We start from the raw sequence: 18,607 nt of genomic DNA on the forward strand, positions 1-18,607 counted from the left end.
AACCCATTAATGGTGCTTAACTGTATTACATTACTACAGAGAAGGAGTTGTTGGTGATTGTCTATGGTTTCGAGAAATTCTGATCTTACTTACTTGGGACAAAAGTGATACTTTTCACTGATCATGCTGCTATGTGATATCTCATCTCGAAGAAAGATTCAAAACCTCATTTTATTTGATGGATTCTATTACTTCAGGAATTTGAGCTTGAAATCAAAGACAAGAAATGTACAGAAAACCAGGTAGCGGATCAACTCTCACGACTGGAAGATCGAGGCAGTGCTTCCCAAGATAAGATGGTAATCAATGAATCTTTTCCCGATGAGCAAATTTTTGGGGTATAAGAAGAAGAACTATGGTTTGCAGACATTTTGAACTATCTCGTGAGTAATGTTATTTCCCCAGAACTCTCTTATACTCAAAGGAAGAAGTTTCTACATAAGGTGAAGTGGTATCGATGGGATGAGCCGTTCTTGTTCAGACAGGGAGTAGATCAGATTATCAGAAGATGCATTCCATATAGTGAAACAGAGAGTATTCTTCAAGCGGGATTATCATTCTAATGTGTATGGTAGTCATTATGGTGGAGAGAAGACGGCTGCCCGTATTCTTCAAGCGATATTTTGCTGGCCTACTTTGTTTAAGGATGCTTATCAATTCGTGTCAAGATGTGATCGCTGGCAAAGAGTTGGAAATATGTACAAGAGAGACGAGATGCCTCTTAATGTTCTTCTCGAAATTGAGATTTTCGATGTTTGGGGAATCGACTTTATGAGGCCATTTGTCTAAATGGGATGAGGTTAAAGCCTTGCCAAACAAAGATGAGAATGTGGTGATACATTTTCTTCGTAAGAAGGTATTCACACGTTTCGGTACTCCAAGGGTTATAAACAGTGATGAGGGATTGAATTTCTACAATTACAAGTTTACTACGTTAATGGAAAGATATCATGTGAATCACTCGTGTTGCCGCAACTTACCATCCTCAAACTAATGGTCAAGCTGAAGCGTCAAATTGAGAGATCAAGCAAATCTTGGAGAAAGTTGTGAGTCTATCAAGGAAGGATTGGTCGTTAAAGCTAGATGAAGTTGTGTAGGCCAATAGAACAACATACAAGACTCATCTAGGAATGTCACTGTTCCAGTTGGTGTATGGGAAGGCGTGTAATTTGCCTACGGAGCTAGAGCATAGAGTGTATTGGGTTTTAAAGAAGCTGAATCTGGACATGGCAGCTTCTGGTGAGAAAAGAATACTTCAACTTAATAAACTCGACGAGTTCCATCTTCGAAGATATGAAAACAACAAGGTTTACAAGGAGAAGGTTAAGAGATGGCATGATAGGAGGTTAGTGCACAAGTCATTTGTGCCTGGTCAGCAAGTTCTATTATTCAACGCTCATCTCTGACTTTTTCTAGGGAAGCTTAAGTTAAGGTGATCAGGTTCGTTCATTGTCAAAGCTGTGTTTCCGCATGGAGCTGTGGAGATTTTCGATAAGCATCCCAACCGAGCGTTCAAGGTAAATGGACAGAGGTTGAAGCATTACTATGGTAATACGGAGAACCGTAAGGTGGTGAACGCCGATCTTTCGACAATTTGATTCAAAGATTCACGTTAAGCTAGCGACGTAAACCAAGCACTTCGGGGAAGACAACCCATATTTGTTGTATAATAGGTTCGACAAAAAGAGAAAAAAAACCAAAAAAATCAAAAAAAATCTGAAATTTTCCAGAAGCACGGCGCGGGCGCACGAAAAGCGGGGCAGCCGCGTGAGTCCTCCAGAAACACGGCGCAACCATGCTGGAAGAGGGGAGACCGCGCTAACCCCCTGGAAAAAAAGAGAAAAATCTGAACAAATCACTCTCTACCCGAATTCTTAACCTATTTCTACCCTAATTCTATATCCTAAACACTTGTAAACCCTACCCATCCCTTTACCTATATTATATATATCTTCTCTAATTATACATACATCTTCTATATTCTCAAAACCCTAGCTTCTCATATACACTACTCTCACCCAAATCTTTATTCTACTATTGTTATGGCACCTACGAGAGCAAAAACTGCGGGGAGTAGTAGCACTTATCCCTCGCCTACCAAGGAATCTAGCATCGGTGGCGTGGTGAACAGATTCTCTTCTCCGGAGGCACATGCAGAGTTTAATAGGCTGATCTCTAAGTCGATTGCGAAGGAGAGGGGTTTCTTGCCCACGATGAAGGATGGGAAGCTTTTGGAGATGATTGTTGAGTTCGGCTGACAAATTTTCTGTGAGACACCCGCTGCAGTCCCGATGAGCATTGTGCAGGAATTTTATGCGAATACCAAGACAGATGAGAATGGGTTTTTTGTGGTTCGTCGGTTGACAGTTGATTATACCCTTGAGGCTATTCGTAGGGTTATCAATCAACCCCAGAGGAAGCCTACTGCTGAGGATTGGGTGCAAAAGACGAGGGAGGATTTTCATCTGGATTATATTGTGGCTGAATTGTGTGTTCCTGGGACAGAGTGGAAGTACAATGCGGGCACGAAGGAGCCGCTTACTTTTCCTTCTTCGTGTATGAACCGGTATACTAGGGCGTGGAATCTGTTTATGTGTGCAAATATCATGCCATCTTCGCACTCACACGAGGTTACTGTGGATCGTGCTATTTTGCTTTGGGGAATTCTGAATGAAGAGTATGTGGATCTCGGTTTTGTGATTCATCAGAACATGTTGCATTTCATGCAAGGAAGGACCACGGGGGCGATTCCTCATGCCTCTATTATTATGAGGTTATGCACCGTGGTTGGTGTTAGGTACCTTGAGAATGAGCAGCTACAGATATCGGGTGCTCCCATCGATAGCTCGATGATTCAGCAACTGAAGGAATGGTATGGCGGTAAGGCCGACAAGAAGGGCTTGGGCTACACATATGATCATTTTCTAGGTGGCCAGCCAGTTGATCATACTTATGTTGTGGTTCTTCTCAGGCACATTAGGCAGCCACCAGAGCTTCGCGTGGAGCCACTCGATCTTCTCGTGCTCAGCAAACACGGGAGAGTTCTCAACATGGAGAGGTGTAGTACAGGAGATTGATGAGGTGCATGGATGTGATGCACGACATGCACAATCATTTTGCAGCAGATTTGACATAGGCTTTGGGTAATGCTTTCCGAGCGACTGGTGTCGAGGTCGATTGGCCTGTTTTTGGAGCTCATTCTGTGTACCCGCCCCCTGATACTCTACCGGAGGGGGTGACCTTTTCGACGAATAGGTATGCCTTGTATCCTTATTATTACCTTCAATGGGGACATTAAATATTTTAAGTTTGGGGGTGATAGTGTACGGATTAGTAGTGTGTATTGAGTCCATATAGATTTATTTTGCATGATTAGTTGTAGTGCATTCATATTTTTTTGCATGATTGTTCATTTAGGTTTTTTTTTTTGCACATTGTTTTTTATTATTTGTATGTGAGACCATTTACTTACATTCGCATGCATAAAATATGATCCCTTAGGTTGCGTTGTTTTTGATTGATTTGTTGATGTTAATTTGAGTGTAGTGATGTCGAATAGAGGGATGTTTAAGTCCTGATGAATTGAATTGCATGCCCAGAAGCAAAATTTATTCACAAGTCTTATATATAGGTTTCTTTTGAACAAGATCATGATCATACTTGTTTGCTTGTTAAGATTTAATCACTTGGTCATATTTAGAATTTGTGTTATTCCCGTAATGAAGTAACACTAATTTTTAAACTAGGGAAAAACTTGGATATCATTGTTTATTGTGAAAAATTGCTAGGCGTCAAATGGCTTGTAGCTGGCTCATATTTTATGAGTAGTCTAGGCTTGAATGAGATGGAGCGAAACACACTCATTCAGAATCATTAAAAAAGAAAAGAAAAAAATAGAAAAGAAAAGAAAAAATATGTGTTAGTATGTGTTATGCATAATTGAACACGAGTGAGCTCTTTAATACTCGAGTTATTAAGTTCTATTATTGTATAAGTCTTTTGGGACCTCATTCATTGCACGGTCAAATAAGCATTTGTGTTTATGTGTTCACTATAAAAGCATGAATCCTTGTATAACTCTAGTTAAATTGGAGTGTTGTGAGTCATTATATGTCTAACGCTTATTCTATTTATAAACTTATGATCGTTTTGGCGAAGGATAAGATATGATTATTGATATAGTGATAAAAGTATATCTGTTAAGCATCACACACATGCATGTTTCTGGATTCTAAGTTGATTTGTAGGATTTAGTTGAGCTCTGTTTTAAATAATTGCATTCTTAGAAACATTGCTTATAGATTGGTTATAGTTATTCCAAGGGGATCGTTGCATTTTCATGTAGTTGTATTCATGCATTTGTTTTGTTTTTAGTCTTGAGTCTGTTTATGCTTGAGGGCATCGATTTAAGTTTGGAGGTGTGATAAATGGAATTTATATCCACTTGGAATGCTTCATATCAGCTTAAATTGGATGTTTTGGACTCTATTATGTGGTATTTTGATATGTTTTGTGTAATTGCATTGCAGGGCATTAGTCAGGAGGATGAATTGAGTTTTACAATGTTTTTATGCTAATAAGAGGTCAGGAATCGGGAGATCGCTCGAAGAAAGGAGCGCAAAACAACAAAAATCAGAAGTTTGGTCAGAAGGAAGGCGCGCCCGTGCCATAGCGGAGCGGGCGCGCCAGGTGAAGCAGAGCAACAGCGCACCCGCGCCAGTATATAGCACGCCCGCGCTAGTTCAAAAAGCCAGAATCCTGATTCTACTCTGATTTGAAGATTTGAAGAGTCCAGATCTACTTGGGGCCTATATAAAGATAAAAAGATGTTTTTAATAACTAGGAAGCCAGGGAGAACAAAAAGAAGACCTAGAGTACACAAGACGGCTAAGGAGAAGAAGACCTAGTTTCATACTTTTATATTCTTCGATTTAGGTGATACTTTTTGGATGCTTGTTTTGTTCTTGTTCTAAACCCTAGAATTTTATATTCTATCGTAGTATTCAGAACTTATTTAGTATCATATTTTCAGTGGAACCCATGATGATGATACGTTCGATCATGAACTAATCGTTGTCATGGGGTTCTAGCAGATTTATTTATGGATTTTAATAGTTGATTTTTCTAAATCTTTAGTGTGTGGTGATTTATGATTTCCTAGTTTGGTTGTGCTTATCCGTCTTTGATGCGTAGCTAACATCTAAGATTGTATGTTAATCTCTATTGAATCAAAAGTGAATATAGAGGTTTAGAACTTGCCATGCTAGCATATGTTTATGTATAAACCGACATTTATAATTCGTGGGTAATTTTAACCATCTTACACACTCTATGTAATCACAATAGATAACTGGTTCTTAAACCGTTATGTTTTCAAATTCTATAGACATATAGGGCTAATCATAATTGGTGTCTATTTGGCTTCTATCTTGATTATGGATACTTAGTAGTATGGTATAGGTATATCGAAAGATATTGTTGTGGATTCTTAGTAGGAGGGTATAGGTATATCGAAAGATAGTGTATACTAATTTGGTGTTATCTGATTAGTTATCATCACCATCGCATACTATTGATAAAAGCATAAACTTTGGATAAAGTATTTAATAAAGTTAGAATCCCATGTTTTATTCTCATATAAGTTATTTACTTTTAATCTCTTAGTTAATTCATGCTAGTATAATCTCTTAGGTAGTTAATCAACTCAACTTGTTACTTGTCTTAGCTGTGAACGATAATCATACATTGTTGCATAAGTGCATAATCTAAACTTAACCTAATCCAGTCTCTGTGGGAACGAACTCGACTTAAATCTTATACTACATGTGATCACGTACTCTTGCATGTATTTTCGCGTGTGTTTTAGTGTGAACAAGTTTTTGGCGCCGCTGCCGGGGACACGGTGTTAAATTTTAGTTTATGTGTTGACATCAATGGTCGCTAAAGTTCACTGACTCAGATTATTTTACTTATAAGTTTACTTTGTTATGTTTCAGGTACTCTAGAGAGCGTGTATGTGAACACGGTCTCAATCTCAGAAGGAAATAATTGAAGAAGATAAAGTAGTTGAAGAAGTGGAAGAAGAAGTTTTTGAAGAAGTTGAGAAGTTGAAGAAGAAGCGATAATTACAATACTATAGAGAAGGAGTTGTTGGCGATTGTCTATGCTTTCGAGAAATTCCGATCTTTCTTACTTGGGACAAAAGTGACAATTTTCACTGATCATGCTACTATTCCATATCTGTGTTACAACCAGCATTTCCGTGTAATATTAATTGTAAAATTTGGTGTAATTATAAAGCCGAATGCCAATATATTCAACAATTGTATGCTTGTGTGAATGAGAATATCTGCGACTTAAATTTTCGATATGTGGTATATGATTTTTCAAATCAAAAGTTTAACTATTTCTTTCATTTTTGATTTATAAGGAATATCTTAAACCTTGAATAAATAACTTTTTAAAAAGTTATTTGTTCACAAAATTCAAAAGTAGTTTTATAAAATCTCTAAAAATCCAAGTTATTTTATGGTATAAATTTTATAATTTTTGAACTTGTATTTTATTTTATAAAAATAAATCTTTATAAATTTTAGTTGTCATATTTAGCAAAGTACAAGAAAGCCCTTGCATGCAAACCACCCTTTCATTCTTTTCAAGGACAAAGAGGACAATTCCAAACCCACTAACTCATGAACTAGTAGCCAAATTACCTCCTTGACCTTGCATGCAAGTTAGCTTAGTTCTAGCTAGAAGGATACCCTTGTCATTTCTCAAACCCACTCACATTATAGTCAAATCAAGACATAAAAACAACTCAAAGAAGTGATCATCACTTCACTTCACCCCACCACTTCACTCTCATCTCCTTCTTCCCCTCCCTCTCGGCTTTTCCCCCTCCCCTCTCGGCAATTCCCAAAAACCGAGCCCCCATCCCCTTCTTTCTTCATTTCTCACTCAAACAGTCATCCTATTATCAAGTAATCCTACTCCCTATATGTTGTCCTTGTATATCTTAAGAGTTTAAAGTAGAAAAACTTATGTGTTGACCTTGCATGGTGGTGTGTTAAAACTCCAAGTGAATATCCTTGATTCTTGTGAATTCAAGGCTTTCACCATGAGTTATAGTAGCAAAGGGTTGAGAATGGCTAGACATGAGTATGTTACACTCATGCAATTGTTGTTTTCACCCTAATCCATTCGGCCATGACTTGATAGGAGCCGAATGGATGGGGTTTTGGTTGTCATGTTCCACTTTGTGTGTTTTTGTGATGATAACATGAAAATCTTAGTGAAGTCTTGATAAAACCCTTTGCATGCTAAGTTATCATCTAGATATAACTTATTATAGGCTTGCATGTCAATTTCATGGTAATATATATTTAGAAAACATGTTGCTTTGATTGGTAAAACTCGAAGACATGCATGCATGTAAATTTCTCTTGGAATGTTGGAAGATTTTGATCGTTTGGAAAGATTTTGTTAGTAAGCTTTAATTTCAGTAGGAATAAGGTGTTAATATTGATTAATGCTCCTTGATGCATGGTAATAATTCATGGTTATCTTTTATAAAAATGTATATCTTGTTGTTTCAAAAACTTGATGATTTGTGAGTTGTGAAGTGTAGTTTCTTTTGTTTTGCCATAATTGCACCTTAGGTAAGGATGATCTCCACCAAAGTTATTTTGAGAATAAGGGAGTTAGTTCAGTAGATCACCATGATTAAGTCTTGGTTTGGGTACTGGGTTGTTGGTAGTTGAGTTTGTCAAGTCAAAACCTTGGAGAAATGAGAGTTATAATTTCTGCAGAAAATCAGTTTAGTACCCTGAGGTTTAGAGTGAGTTTTGACCATGTCATTGATGTGCACTTTGAGGCCCAAGCCACCAGAAGTTAGTATTGGGAGTATATAAAATTTTTAGGTGTTGGTTAGAGGTTTGCATGTCATTTGGTTAGGTGCACAAGTAGAATAACAAAATCTGTCCAGCAGGGACAGTTTTGTTGCAACTTAGAAATAGGGAGATTTGACCATGTCATGGGTAGGCCCTCATTAGGATCTGTTGGGCCTTAGTTAGAGAGAGTGTCAGAGAAGTTTTTCCAACCATATTTCATAGGATGTGAGTTAGAACCATGTGTCACAAGTTAATTCAAGTCAGGGCGTTTTCTGCCCAGAAAAACAGGGGAACCTTGGACTTTTAGCTTAGGCCCGAGAAGGCCCAAGTCAGGCCCTTGAGCCACATCAGGTTTGGGAGATGCCCTTAGGTCAGGAGAGTCTTGGGTAAAAGTTTTGAAGGAAAACTTGTAGTTTAAGAGTGTCTAATGCACTCAAGAAACCATAGTAGTCTTTCTGAAATTTGCACCAGTAAGCACTTTCACTTGTCACATAGTTTTAGAACACTTAGGAGTGAGATTTAGGTTGACCACCATAGTTGTAAGATAGTATAAGGTCATTAGAGCAAAAGGCACAGGTGAGGGTCAATAGGTTTTGGATAGTTTAGTAAAGGCACGTCGAGTTAGGAAGCCAAAATTAGAAGACTTTGTCTAGTTTAGCGACCAAGTGACTTAAGTTGTGAGTCGAGATCATCCAAGCCTAGTGTAGCATTATGGTGTATATGGTGTTATTTGGTATTAATATATGATATGTGATTATGTGGCTATGTGTGTACAATTGTAATTTAAAAGTGAATATAAAATTAAGTGCATATAGGCCTAAGTGTCATCCGTGTTTAATTTCGGGTTATAAATAGGTTAAGCTGGTGAGAATATATTATAATGAGGATTATTATTATTTATGTAGGATCTCGAGACGAGGGAAAACTTGCCATAAAAGTCGAGTGAAGCTCTAGTTGCTCCTACCAGTCAGACCAGACCAGCCTTTCTCAAGGCAAGTGATTCAACTTGACCTTCGTATTTACTGCTAATAGTTCATACATTGCTACAACTATCCTGTGTCATTTAATATATTAAATCAAGCGTATCTTATGTTTATCTTTGAATTATGTAGAGATGCCATGAACCCTCGAGTACGTATTGCAAGTAGTTCAAAAGTCTTTTCATGATAGTTGAATGCCATGATAAAATAAAGAGTTGTTATATTACTTGATTGATCCTCTTGATTAACATGTTAATGATTCCTAAGTATTAATATCTCATCCTGATACTTGAACCCCTATAGAAACTTACCTTGAACTCTGATAGTCAGATACTTACCAACGTGATTCCTCATTGATTGATATTCTCTTTCTTATCCTAAAGCTTGACAATTCTGATATATATATCCTGAGCTAAAGATCATTTCTGCATACCTTAACACCCTTAGTATTCATGAAGCTTACATTCTTGATGATCCAGCACTTGAACCTTGATGAGAAACCATTACTTAAAGCCCAATTTGGCATTACCCTTTTATAATATCCAATAGCCTCACTAAATCCCCTTGTATAAATCTTTGATATATGAAAACCATTCAGTTACTTTAATAGAGTATAGTTTTGTGAATCATGGCCCTGAGATTTAGTACCATATTTCCCGTGTTTTGAGTTGATCTATAATACCTTGATAAAAATGTTTACTGTAAAAAGAGATTTTGTTATAATTTGGCATCAGTTTTTGAAATAAATAAAATGTGGGTTTTCAGTCCCAAAGGGGGATAAATGTTTTCTTTGAATGGTGGATCTGGACTGAGATGCAAGTCCATTCCACACTTATATTAGGCTTAAAAGTTGCCTAGGGATTCCTATTAATATTTTAGAACCCATCGAGGTTCGGGATTACTTCGCGGCTGATCACCGGCTGTAATCCGTAGCGTCATAAAATGATTTTGATTAAGACATGATTTTGAAATTGTTTTGATACAAGCAAAAATGATGCCATCACCTATAGTTTTATCCCTCGTTATCATTGGTTATGTCTTTCCATTGTCATTCTTTAATGTATATCTCGATTTATGTTTTGTATCTTACTGTTAGCACTTGTTGAGCATTTGGCTCACTCCTTGCTTTACCCTGATATTACAGCTAGCAGCTATGGTTAGATTCAAGCAGACTGCCCGTAAGACCTGTGATGCTGATACTTATGTTCGAGCTCGGGTAGAATAAGAGATAGTAGTTTTGTGTGAGGACTCGCTATTTAAAATCAGTTGTAATAGATGGTCGTGTTGGGTTGTTCCAAACCCTAAACTGTAAGATCTTGGAGTTGGTTATGTTTATTTCTCTTTAAAATGTTGTAATAGTTATATTTAATTTACTGTTTAAGTTGGGGGCGTGACAGGTTTTGGTACCAGAGCTACGGTTTAGAGTCCCTCGACAGCCCAAATAGGTTATAGGATATGTGTGTAGGTTATAGATAATATGCGAAAGAGTAGGTTAAGTAAATTTATTATTAATACTCCTCTTATTGGTTGTCAGCAAAGGGCGCATTCCTCGTCATCCTCTGGGTCGAACGACACTATTGCTTTCACTGTGTATGCTGAGTTGAGGCGCGAGTTCGACATGCTTCAGGGCAAGTACGACCGACTGATAGACCGACTGAAGAACGTGTACCCGGACAACCGAAACTACGAAGGGAAGCCCAAGGAACAGATGACTGCGAGACTTGAGACCTTGGTTCAGTACGTCAACACTAAGCTTGAGGAGATGCCAGCGCACCGGGACCGCACCAGCCAGTATGTCATTCAGATGGTGGCGGATGAGCTCCAGAGCATTGTGAAGATGCTTCGAAAGGAAAAGAGTACCAAGCCCCGTTCAGATGGAGTGGAGCCTTAGTTCTTTCCATTTACCTTTCATGTTGTTGTACTATCAGACTATGTGGAATCCCCAGTTCTTTTCGTTGTTTCCTTTAAATAAGCCTGTTATTCCTAGAATCAGACTTTGTCCAAACCCTATGTATTGTGAGCTTTAAAAATTTCAATAATTATGTTCTATTGTTCCATTTGCTCTCAACTGTTATTTTACATTTTTATATGCATCACCATATCTGCTTAATTTGGAAACTTGACCCCATATGTAAATAAGAATGCCATGCGATACCCTCGAATCATTTTATCATTCATATTTGTTTTGACATAACTCTTATTTCAGGATCATGCCTCCCAAAAAGAAGAACCCAACAACCACATCCACCACAGACCCAAACATTCTTCGACTACTGGAAACTTTGCAACAGCAAACCAATGCTATAGCTCAACAACAACTAACTCTTCAACAACGAATTGAAAACCAAGATAACCGTGAACCACACCAACCACCTGAACCACCAGTACCACCTAGAAAAATTGTCACTTTCAAGGCTTTTCAGAATGTGAATCCACCTGCATTTCATGATACCACTGACCCAGTGATAGCTAACACATGGATCAATGAGATGGAAAGGGCTTTTAAGTTGGTACAGTTAGGAGACGATCAGAAGACGCCGTATGCTACTTACTTCTTGAAGGGAGAAGTCATTTATTGGTGGGAATCAGTAAAAGCTATGGAAGTCACTCAGCAGGTTTCTTGGGAGAGATTTAAGAAGTTATTTCGGGACAAGTATTACCCTAAGTACATGCAGAATCAGATGGAGCTTAAATTTTTGGAGCTGAAGCAAGGGAACATGACTGTACTGGAGTATGAGAAGAAGTTTACTGAGTTGTCAAGGTTTGTGACAAAGTATACCAGTATTGAGGAGGAAAAAGCAAAGAAATTTCAGCAAGGATTGGAGCCTTCGATCAGAGATAGAGTGGCTATGTTTGAGCTTGAAACTTACGCGGGAGTAGTACAGAAAGCTGCTCTGATTGAGAATAATGGGACGCAGTCAAGGAAGGAAAGGGATAACAAGAAGAGGAAGGTTCCATTTTATGGAGAAAAGTCTGAAGAAGAAAGTTCGCAAGATCGGAATGTAAAGAGGATTGGTTTCCAAAAGGGCGGAAATTTTCAAAAGAAAGGAAATTTGGGCAAAAGGCAAGAATCGAAGGGGAACAATCAGGCAAGCCAAGGGCAAGTTGGAGAAAACAGGTTCCAGAGACCGGAATGCAAGCACTGTGGAAGAAGGCACCCCGGAGTGTGTAATAAGTTGAGCATGACATGTTATAGGTGCAATCAGAAGGGACATTTGGCAAATGAGTGCAAGATACCGAAGCCAGGAGTTACATGTTACAAGTATGGGAGAATTGGACACATAGCTAGGGAGTGCAAGGCAACCGGACCAGTCAAAGCTCTGATAAACGTGGCAAGTACCAGTGCAAGCGTGCCAGCTGAGGTATTGGAATTACCTCCACCACCTACACCAACCCCGCAAGCAACAGCAAGGACATTTGATCTGAAGATGAAGGATGCTGTTCAGAATTCTGAGGTGATAGCAGGTACACTTTTACTCAATAATGTCAAAGCTAAAGTATTGATTGATTTGGGAGCAACAAGATCTTTCATATCAGAAACTTTTGTTGATAAGCTCCAATGTGATAAAATGATTATGAGTGAGGTAGTAAATGTGGTAATTGCGAACCAAGAGAAGATTCCTGTGAATCAATTTTGTCCAAAGTGTGAGATTGATATTTCGGGGTATAAGTTTTCAGCCGACTTGATAATCTTCAATTTGGGAGAGTTTTATATAATTTTAGGAATGGATTGGTTAGGAGAGAATAACGCTCAGATTAATTGTAAGACCAAGAAAGTGTATTTAAAGACGAAGAGTGGAGAGAAGGTAGTATTTAAGGGGCAGAGTCAAGAGCAACTATTTCTTACAATTGTTCAGGCTAAGAAGCTACTTAGAAAAGGTTGTGAGTCATTCATAGCTTATATAGTGGATTCAGAAAAAAGGCAGCCCTAACATAGAATATATTCCTGTAATTAACGAGTTCCCAAATGTGTTTCCCGACGAACTACCAGGCTTACCACTAGATCGACAAATCAAGTTCGAGATCAACCTTGTTCCAGGAACGGAACCAGTTTCAAAGGCCTCATATAGGATGGCACCAGCAGAAATGAAAGAGTTGGTGAGCCAGCTACAAGAATTGTTGGATAAGGGAGTGATACGACCAAGTACGTCGCCATGGGGAGCACCTGTTCTGTTTGTAAAGAAGAAAGATGGGAGTATGCGATTATGCATAGACTATCGGGAGTTGAATAAGGTAACGATCAAGAACCGCTACCCGCTACCAAGAATAGATGACCTTTTTGACCAGTTGAAGGGAGCAAAATGCTTTTCAAAGATTGATTTGAGATCGGGATACCATCAATTAAAGATCAAAGAAGAAGATATTCCCAAGACCGCATTCAGGACCAGATATGGGCATTATGAATCCTTAGTAATGCCGTTTGGACTGACCAACACTTCGGCCGCATTTATGGATCTGATGAATCGGGTATTTAAGAAGTATTTGGACAAATTTGTCGTGGTATTCATTGATGACATCCTTATTTATTCTAAGTCGAAAGAAGAACATAAGCAGCACCTCTGGATAGCATTGGAAATACTTCGTCAAGAGAAGTTGTATGCCTAGTTTACCAAATGTGAGTTTTGGTTAAAGGAAGTTCAATTTTTGGGGCATGTCATTGGAAATGAAGGAGTTAAAGTGGATCCGGCAAAGATTGAGGCAGTTATGAGTTGGGAGAGGCCAAAGACTCCTACGGAAGTGCGAAATTTCTAGGGTTGGCAGGATACTATAGAAGGTTCATCAAGGATTTTTCGAAAATCGCCACGCCATTGACCAAGTTAACCAGAAAGAATCAGAAGTTCGAATGGAGTGCAGAATGTGAGGATAGCTTTCAAGAATTGAAACAAAGATTGGTAACCGCTCCGGTGTTAGTACTACCAGATGATCAAGGGAACTTTATAATATTCAGCGACGCTTCACATAAGGGTTTGAAGGTGTCACCTAGAAAAGGGTTTTCTAGATTTGGAAAGAAAGGGAAGTTAGAACCTAGATACATAGGTCCTTTTGAAATTTTGAGTCAAGTAGGGAAGGTGGCCTATGAGTTGGCCTTACCACCTCAGTATCAGCATGTGCATAATGTGTTCCACGTGTCGTTGCTTACGAAGTATAATCCTGACGCTAGACATGTGATAGAATATGAACCTGTAGAAATTCAGGCAGACCTGTCATTTGTGGAGCAACCGGTTAAAATACTCGACTGACAAGAGAAGAGCATTAGAAATAAGTCAGTAAAGTTAGTAAAAGTGCTTTGGAGGAACCCTAAGGTCGAAGAATCGACTTGAGAGTTAGAGTCTGATTTGCGTTCCCGGTATCCTCATCTGTTCTCTTAGATTCTGGGGACAGAATCCCTTAAGGGGGAGAGGATGTTACAACCGGCATTTCCGTGTAATATTAATTGTAAAATTTGGTGTAATTATAAAGCCGAATGCCAATATATTCAACTATTGTATGCTTGTGTGAATGAGAATATCTGCGTCTTAAATTTTCGATATGTGGTATATGATTTTTCAAATCAAAAGTTTAATTATTTCTTTCATTTTTGATTTATAAGGAATATCTTAAACCTTGAATAAATATCTTTTTAAAAAGTTATTTGTTCATAAAATTCAAAATTAGTTTTATAAAATCTCTAAAAATCCAAGTTATTTTATGGTATAAATTTTATAATTTTTGAACTTGTATTTTATTTTATAAAAATAAATCTTTATAAATTTTAGTTGTCATATTTAGCAAAGTACAAGAAAGCCCTTTCATGCAAACCACCCTTTCATTCTTTTCAAGGACAAAGAGAACAATTCCAAACCCACTAACTCATGAACTAGTAGCCAAATTACCTCATTGACCTTGCATGCAAGTTAGCTTAGTTCTAGCTAGAAGGATACCCTTGTCATTTCTCAAACCCACTCATATTATAGTCAAATCAAGACATAAAAACAACTCAAAGAAGTGATCATCACTTCACTTCACCCCACCACTTCACTCTCATCTCCTTCTTCCCCTCCCTCTCGGCTTTTCCCCCTCCCCTCTCGGCAATTCCCAAAAACCGAGCCCCCATCCCCTTCTTTCTTCATTTCTCACTCAAACAATCATCCTATTATCAAGTAATCCTACTCCCTACATGTTGTCCTTGTATATCTTAAGAGTTTAGAGTAGAAAAACTTATGTGTTGACCTTGCATGGTGGTGTGTTGTTAAGATTCCAAGTGAATATCCTTGATTCTTGTGAATTCAAGGCTTTCACCATGAGTTATAGTAGAAAAGGGTTGAGAATGGCTAGACATGAGTATGTTACACTCATGCAATTTTTGTTTTCACCCTAATCCATTCGGCCATGATTTGATAGGAGCCGAATGGATGGTGTTTTGGTTGTCATGTTCCACTTTGTGTGTTTTTGTGATGATAACATGAAAATCTTAGTGAAGTCTTGATAAAACCCTTTGCATGCTAAGTGATCATCTAGATATAACTTATTATAGGCTTGCATGTCAATTTCATGGTAATATATATTTAGAAAACATGTTGCTTTGATTGGTAAAACTCGAAGACATGCATGCATGTAAATTTCTCTTGGAATGTTGCAAGATTTTGATCATTTGGAAAGATTTTGTTAGTAAGCTTTAATTTCAGTAGGAATAAGGTGTTAATATTGATTAATGCTCCTTGATGCATGGTAATAATTCGTGGTCTTTTATAAAAATGTATATCTTGTTGTTTCAAAAACTTAATGATTTGTGAGTTGTGAAGTGTAGTTTCTTTTATTTTGCCATAATTGCACCTTAGGTAAGGATGATCTCCACCAAAGTTATTTTGAGAATAAGGGAGTTAGTTCAGTAGATCACCATGATTAAGTCTTGGTTTTGGTATTGGGTTGTTGGTAGTTGAGTTTGTCAAGTCAAAACCTTGGAGAAATGAGAGTTATAATTTTTGCAGAAAATCAGTTTAGTACCCTGAGGTTTAGAGTGAGTTTTGACCATGTCATTGATGTGCACTTTGAGGCCCAAGCCACCAGAAGTTAGTATTGGGAGTATATAAAAGGTTTTAGGTGTTGGTTGGAGGTTTGCATGTCATTTGGTTACGTGCACAAGTAGAATAATAAAATCTGTCCAGCAGGGGACAGTTTTGTTGCAACTTAGAAATAGGGAGATTTGACCATGTCATGGGTAGGCCCTCATTAGGCCCTGTTGGGCCTTAGTTATAGGGAGTGTCAGAGAAGTTTTTGCAACCATATTTCATAGGATGTGAGTTAGAACCATGTGTCACAAGTTAATTCAAGTCAGGGCGTTTTCTGCCCAGAAAAATAGGGGAACCTTGGACTTTTAGCTTAGGCCCAAGAAGGCCCAAGTCAGGCCCTTGAGCCACATCAAGTTTGGGAGATGCCCTTAGGTCAGGTGAGTCTTGTGTAAAAGTTTTGAAGGAAAACTTGTAGTTTAAGAGTGTCTAATGCACTCAAGAAACCATAGTAGTCATTCTGAAATTTGCACCAGTGAGCACTTTCACTTATCACATAGTTTTAGAACACTTAAGAGTGAGATTTAGGTTGACCACCATAGTTGTAAGATATTATAAGGTCATTAGAGCAAAAGGCATAGGTGAGGGTCAATAGGTTTTGGATAGTTTAGTAAAGGCACGTCGAGTTAGGAAGCCAAAATTAGAAGACTTTGTCTAGTTTAGCGACCAAGTGACTTAAGTTGTGAGTCGAGATCATCCAAGCCTAGTGTAGCATTATGGTGTATATGGTGTTATTTGGTATTAATATATGATATGTGATTATGTGGCTATGTGTGTACAATTGTAATTTAAAAGTGAATATAAAATTAAGTGCATATAGGCCTAAGTGCCATCCGTGTTTAATTTTGGGTTATAAATAGGTTAAGTTGGTGAGAATATATTATAATGAGGAGTATTATTATTTATTTAGGATCTCGAGACGAGGGAAAACTTGCCATAAAGGTCGAGTGAAGCTCCAGTTCCTCCTACCAGTCAGACCAGACCAGCCTTTCTCAAGGCAAGTGATTCAACTTGACCTTCGTATTTACTGCTAATAGTTCATACATTACTACAACTATCATGTGTCATTTAATATATTAAATCAAGCGTATCTTATGTTTATCTTTGAATTATATAGAGATGCCATGAACCCTCGAGTACATATTGCAAGTAGTTCAAAAGTCTTTTCATGATAGTTGAATGCCATGATAAAATAAAGAGTTGTTATATTACTTGATTGATCCTCTTGATTAACATGCTAATGATTCCTAAGTATTAATATCTCATCCTGATACTTGAACCCCTATAGAACCTTACCTTGAACTCTGATAGTCAGATACTTACCAACGTGAATCCTCATTGATTGATACCCTCTTTCTTATCCTAAAGCTTGACAATTCTGATATATATATCCTGAGCTAAAGATCATATCTGCATACCTTAATACCCTTAGTATTCATGAAGCTTACATTCTTGATGATCCAGCACTTGAACCTTGATGAGAAACCATTGCTTAAAGCCCAATTTGGCATTACCCTTTTATAATATCCAATAGCCTCACTAAATCCTCTTGTCTAAATCTTTGATATATGAAAACCATTCAGTTACTTTAATAGAGTATAGTTTTATAAATCATGGCCCTGAGATTTAGTACCATATTTCCCGTGTTTCGAGTTGACCTATAATCTCTTCATAAAAATGTTTACTGTAAAAAGAGATTTTGTTATAATTTGGCATCAGTTTTTGAAATAAATAAAATGTGGGTTTTCAGTCCCAAAGGGGGATACATATTTTCTTTGAATGGTGGATCTGGACTGAGACGCGAGTCCTTTCCACACTTATATTAGGCTTAAAAGTTGCCTTGGGATTCCCATTAATGTTTTAGAACCCAGCGAGGTTCGGGATTACTTCGCGGCTGATCACCGGCTATAATTCGTAGCGTCATAAAATGATTCTGATTAAGACATGATTTTGAAATTGTTTTGATACAAGCAAAAATGATGCCATCACCCATAGTTTTATCCCTCATTATCATTGGTTATGTCTTTCCATTGTCATTCTTTAATGTATATCTTGATTTATGTTTTGTATCATACTGTTAGCACTTGTTGAGCATTTGGCTCACTCCTTGCTTTACCCTGATATTATAGCTAGCAGCTATGGTTGGATTCAAGCAGACTGCCCATAAGACCTGTGATGCTGATGCTTATGTTCGAGCTCAGGTAGAATAAGAGATAGTAGTTTTGTGTGAGGACTCGCTATTTAAAATCAGTTATAATAGATGGTCGTGTTGGGCTGTTCCAAACCCTAAACTGTAAGATCTTGGAGTTGGTTATATTTACTTCTCTTTAAAATGTTGTAATAGTTATATTTAATTTGATGTTTAAGTTGGGGCCGTGACAATCTGGTCTCAAAAAAAGATTCAAAACCTCGTTTGATTCGATGAATTTTATTGCTTCATAAATTTGAGCTAGAAATCAAAGACAGGAAAGGTGCAGAAAATTAAGTAGCGGATCATCTCTCATGACTGGAAGATCAAGGCAATGCTTCCCAAGATAAGATGTTAATCAATGAATCTTTTCCTGATGAGCAACTTTTTGGGGTACAGGAAGAAGAACCATGGTTTGCAGACATTGTGAACTATCTCGTGAGTAATGTTATTCCCCCAGAACTCTCTTTTTCTCAAAGGAAAAAGTTTCTACATTAGGTGAAT

Source organism: Apium graveolens, chromosome 2 (assembly GCF_009905375.1).
Source record: "Apium graveolens cultivar Ventura chromosome 2, ASM990537v1, whole genome shotgun sequence".
NCBI lineage: Eukaryota > Viridiplantae > Streptophyta > Magnoliopsida > Apiales > Apiaceae > Apium > Apium graveolens.